This window comes from Aquarana catesbeiana, linkage group LG01 (assembly GCF_042186555.1).
Source record: "Aquarana catesbeiana isolate 2022-GZ linkage group LG01, ASM4218655v1, whole genome shotgun sequence".
Lineage (NCBI taxonomy): Eukaryota > Metazoa > Chordata > Amphibia > Anura > Ranidae > Aquarana > Aquarana catesbeiana.
The window spans coordinates 19,785,476-19,791,522 of record NC_133324.1 but is presented as its reverse complement, the minus strand read 5'-3'; positions in this window follow the sequence as shown (position 1 = coordinate 19,791,522).

The window sequence follows — 6,047 nt, the reverse complement described above, 5'->3', positions numbered from 1 at the left end:
AAAAAAACTTTTAGGAGGGAAGTTTAAGGAAAAAAAAAATTACATTAAAATGCCCATCAATGCAGCCTCATCAGTGTTCATCTGCAGCCTTTTCAGTGTCAGTGCAGCCTTGCCCCAGTGCAGCTTTGCCCGTGCAGCTTTGCCCCAGTCCAGCCATGTCAGTGCAGCTTTGTGCACTCGCCGCTGGCATACACAGCTGTGGGTAGATTCAAATATGGCGCCGAGACGGCAGGGATCCGAGATACACATACCCGAGTGTTCTCGGCTTTTTTCGGAAAAAAGCCGAGAACGCTCGGGTACGTGTATCTCGGCTCCGGGGATCGGCCTATAACACGCACCCACGATTTTCCCCTGATTTTCAGGGGAAAAAAGTGCGTGTTATATGCCGATAAATATGGTAATTGGTTGTGTCCAATCACAGCTAATCACATGTAAACAAGAAAGTGCCGTATATCGGATCTCCTCGCCTCACACTGACAGCGTGTGAAGAGAGGAGAGGCTATCAGTGGCATTTCCTCACAGGGGAGATCTGTACAGGTAATCAGTGCCCTGATTAACAGTGCAGCCCCAGCAGTGCCCATCAATGATACCAATCAGTGACCATCAGTGACACGAATCAATGGCCGTTAGTGATGCCAGTCAGTGCTGCCTGTCAATGCCCATCAGTGCCACATATCAGTTCCACCTCATCAGTGCACATCAGTGAAGGGGGAAAATTACTCTTTTTTTTTCAAAATTGTTGGACTTTATTTTTTTTAGCAAACAATAAAAACCCCAGTAGTGATTAAATACCACCAACAGAAAGTCCTACCAAACAATAAAAATTGAATTTGTGTACAGTGTTGCATGACTGCACAATTGTCATTCAAGGTGTGACGGCGCTGAAAATTGGCTTGGGCAGGAAGGGGGTAAAAGTGCCCAGTAGGCAAGTGGTTAAGCAGAGGATAGGCATAGTCCCTAAAATGTCCCTACTAATCTGGAACTTCTCCCTAACTCTCAGCACTTTCCCTGACAGACAGGGAACCCGTCCCTACGCTCACCACTCGCAAAATGTGCGCCAAACCAGGGAGCCGGAGTCTTAAATAAGTGCTGCTCTCACCAAAGACGGTCACGGCGGTCAATCAGGGCACTAGCATTTAATCAGACCGCGGTTTCCCTGATGACAGTAGGAAGTCATAGAGGAACTAAATAGAGGAACTAAATTTCCCACACTCTCCTTCCCCTTCTGCATTCCTGATTAAGCTTAGCGCCACCTACAGAAGGGAGTACAGACTGCACCTTGCAGTCCGCAATTGCTTTAGTGACAACTGTCTAATTTCTTTACATTGAAGTGATTTCTTTTCACTTCCTGTTGTGTCTACACTGAAGGAAAATTGCCCCAATAGGACGGGTGTTGTAACCATTCCCTATGAAATGTTTTGCAGCCATAGCTGGAGTCCATGTAGACAGAAAGTGGCTGCAGAAAATAAGCAGCAGTGAGAGACCCATAAAAAGGTAAAATAAAATTTACCAGTATTTTATGAAGAAAGGAGAGACAATTGTTTGTTATCCAGAGTGCTTTAGGAAACCAAATGCCATTCACCTAGGGTTTACATCTACTTTGAGGCTGGTTCACATTAAATGCCAATTGGATGTGGGTTTCCCCCACATCCATTTCGCACTACAGGTGGGTGTGACCAGCTCTCAATGGAGCCGGTTCCCACAGGTCCAGGACGGCCTGTGAAGTGGATTGCAATAGGGTCCTGTGCGTGTTTGGGTCCGGTTTAGGTGCAAATTCAGGCAAAAATTTGGATTTGAATCACACCTGAGGCTGGATTTATGCAAATTGGATGTGGGTTTTAACGCATCCAAATTGCATGACAGGTGAGTGTAACCAGCTCTCAATAAAGCCGGTTCCCACAGGTCCGGGATGACTGCGGTCCACATTCAAAAAGGGTTCTGTGCATGTTTGGTTCTGATTCAGGTGCAAATTCAGGCAAAAATTTGGACCTGAATTGCATCTGAACCGGTGAACAGACACGCACCGGACCCTAGGCACAAACCCACGGCCACACATATGTGAACCCGGCCTGGACCGGTGAACAGACACGCACCGGACCCCAGGCACAAACTCATAGCCGCACATATGTGAACCCGGCCAGAACTGGTGAACAGCCATTCACCGGACCCCAGGAATGAACCTACGGCCTCACATATGTGAACCCGGCCTGAAATCGGTGAACAGACACGCACCGGGACCCCAGGCACGAACCCACAGCCGCACATGTGAACCCGGCCTAAAGCCCAACTCACATAACAAATGATCTCTTGCAGTGGGATTATGCCGCACTGCAAGGGTTAATTACTTGTTTCGCTCTAGACCACTGATGGCAAACTTTGGCACCCCAGATGTTTTGTAACTACATTTCCCATGCTCAACTACACTGCAGAGTGCATGGGTATCATGGGGAATGTAGTTCCAAAACATCTGGGGTGCCAAGGTTCATCATCACTGCTCTAGAGGAACAACAAAAGGAGATTTACCTACTGGATCCTTTGCTCCTCCCTGGAACTAGACCGTGCTCTAGTGGTCTAGAGTCCTGACATCATCAACACAAATAGAGGGACCATAGCCCTGCCCTGGACACGAGGGTGCTGAGGGACAGTTCACCGCCAGATTGTAGGGGAGCACCATCTGCTGGGGAGTGGTGGATCAGGTAGGTAAAGCCGTTTCCTCCTCTCCCCTGGACAAAATGAGCAAATAAGCCTTGCAGAGAGGGCAAGGGATAACTTTTTTTTCCTGCCCAGAGTTGGGCTTTAAGACCTTTCCTGCAATGAAACAAAAACAGTGAGTATAAATAGAAGGGCATTGAGTTTACAGGTAACTTTTATCCTATTTTATGTCCAGTGAGACTGAGAGAAGTAACATGAGGACATCTAGATATGGACAGGGAGAAAGGTAACACAAGGACATTGTGCTTATTGCCATGTGGACAGGAAGTGTGCTTCTGTTCCTAGAGTAATAAATGAGGTACAGCTACAGGTGAGTGAAACATTAATTCATCTGCACATATCCTTTAACTAGCTTTGTTCCTGGGCCATGAATGGAAAGTGATTTCCTTTCAGGTTCAGATCCATGTATTTTACACTCTACGGCTGATAACCATCTATACAAGGAAGAATCTTCCCACAGAAACCAGTGGAGGGCGCTGTTTCGATATTGGATATAACTAGCATAACAACATTTCTCATAAGTGCACCCATTAGTGACAGCTAGTAGCGCCTCTCTGGCTGCAGCAAATAGAACCCCAACAGACCTCTTTTGTTTTAGGACTACAAAGGATGTTGTGATTATATTGTAGCTCCCCTGGTCCTAAACTTGGTCTATAATGTAAATTTAGTTTATAGGCAGCTCGGACTGATTGTACAGTTTATCTGGTATTATCCCTAAGCTCAATTAGGTGGTGCATTACTTACCAGTAGGTGTCACTGGTACCACAGGCCATAGTATGAGATTAAGAGTACAACTAGGTTGAGTTATGAAAATTTATATTTCTTCCAGCCAGTCCAGTAGGAGGTTCATGGCCACTGGTGCATTCTAGGAGAGTAATAAATATTTGGACTGGGCCATGTGCTCTCTCTCTCTTGTGTCAGGCCCTTGGCCTGAGGAGGTGCTGCTGAAGTGAGCTCTGCATGTAGGCCCAGAAGCCTGTCTGGGGCCTACTAATCCTGAGGTGGTCCTTAGGCTGTCTTGCCCGGCGTGGTAGAAGCCAAGCCAAATTTTGAAGACCCAGGGGAGGACCCTTCCTGGAGAGAGCCAGGTTGAAGGCTGGTCTCTCAGGAGGGCCTGGTGACTCGTTTGAAGGATGAACCTGAATGTAGGAACGGGTTTACAGTATCCCTGGGTTTGCTTGGCTTAAAGGCCCTGGTATTGTAAAGCTGTGCTTTTTCTGTATGCAAGGAGTCTGTAAGTCAGTGGTTCTCAACCTGGGGGTCGAATGACGATTTGCCAGGGGTCTCTGAATCCTGGGCTGTTCCTGAAGCCAGCCTTTTTGCAGCCGCCCAGCAGGGCTGTTCCTGGAGCCCGCGGCCGCCCACTCAGCCTCTTCGCAGCCACCCATTCTGTTCACGGCATGGCTGGGGTGCAGAAACTAGAGGTCAGCTGACTGGTCAGGAATATGAAGTGGGAGGGGCTGGAGGAGACACTATCTTCTGATTTCGGCATAGGTGTCACTGCTACGAGACACCACAATGTCAGAGACACAGTGAGTAACACTACCTGTGATTATGGTTGCCATTAACAGTCCCCACTACAGTTTTCAGATCAGCAGATGACCTTGATCAAGAGCACCTAAGTTGGCTGATCAGAACAAAGGGAGAGAAAGAATAAGAGAAAAAACAAGAAAGACGGCTAGAGAGGGGGATGGGGAAAAAACAAGAAATTAGGATAGAGAGAGATAAAAGGAGAACAACGAGAAAGAGTGGTACGTCCTAAAATGTACCATAAGGGGTTTTAATACTGTGTGGAGTGGAGGGGACTCAGGGAAAGCTAAATGTTTGTGGGTTAGGGAAGCAAATTACTTGTCTTGCCTTGGGTGCTGACAACCTACGTACCGAAAATAATCTTACTGTTGGGGGTCCCCACAACTTGGGAAATTTTATCAAGGGGTCGCGGCACTAGAGGGGTTGAGAACCACTGCTGTAAGTGATCTGCTGCTGGTATCGGAAGAAGGTAGTATGAGAGAGAATTAGGGGTCTCTGACATGGAAATTTATAGATAGGCAACTCCTATCCTCATATTGATTAGTGGTTCCAAATTAATAATAACTACTGCAGTAGAAAACAGACACAAAAGATACGCTCAGCATCTTTCCAAATAACTGTTCTGCTTTATTATGACACAATTGAAGGTTTTTATACACATGATTACGTAGGTATCACATTAATATTACAATTGAACGTTTATGGTAACAAGGGGTGTAACATAGGCAGGCTAATTCTAATCAGGACTCGAAAGAATGTAAACATTTACTGAAAACATTATTAGTGCTGTGTGCACAGTGAGGGCAGTGTGCAATACATACAAAATAGAATAAAATTATATAGTGAACTTACAAATTTCCTTTATAGTCTCCAAGTTCTACATTAAGGCTGGGTTCACACTAGTCCAGTGCGAATTCCAGGTGCGAATTCCAGCTCCGGTTTCCCTGCTAAGATAAAAAGCAGCTGTTTAGCGGATCTTCTCCATTGTACCCGCGGATCAGCTAACCTGGGAAAGGGGGGAGGTTTAGTGAAGAGGGGGAGAGAATTTGTGTTCAGAACAGAACGCATCTGCGAATCAGATGCGTTCGCATTGAAGATTATGTGCCTGCAATTCGCACTGCAATGCCTAGAGAGTGCACATGTTTTTTGGGCAATGCAGAGTGTGGATGCAATGCACATATGTGAACCAGACTCATTTAAATGAACAGATTGTGGCATCCAATATGTGTTCAAAACTCCCCATTATAGTCATGGACTCAGCCATAGGGTAAGCTCACTCCCTGCCTCTGGAGTTGGCACCCTGCCTTTAGAAGACCCAGGGGGGCGCTACATATACATTACACAGAACAAACAGTCTTGGCAATTTTCATCCAACTGGTCATGACCTGCTCAATTGCTTGGTTACACAAATTGCTAAATCAGCATATCACATAACAGAAAATCAATGCATTTAGGCATCTAGCGATGATGAAAAAGGACTTGATGAAGTTCAAACAGAGCATCAGACTGGGGAAGAAAGGAGATGTAAGTGACTTGGCAGCGTGGCATGGTTGTTGGTGTCAGACGGGCTGGTCTGAGTATTAAAAAACTGCCGATCCTGGTTCGGTTCCAAGTTTTGACGCCAAAAAAAAAAAAATGCTGATCTACTGGGATTTTCACTTACAACCATCTCTCGGGCTTACAGAGAATGGTCTGAAAATATCCAGTGAGCGGCAGTTGTGTGCAGGAAAATGCCTTGTTGATGTCAGAGGAGAACGGGCAGACTGGTTCCAGATGATAGAAAGGCATCAGTAACTCAAATAACC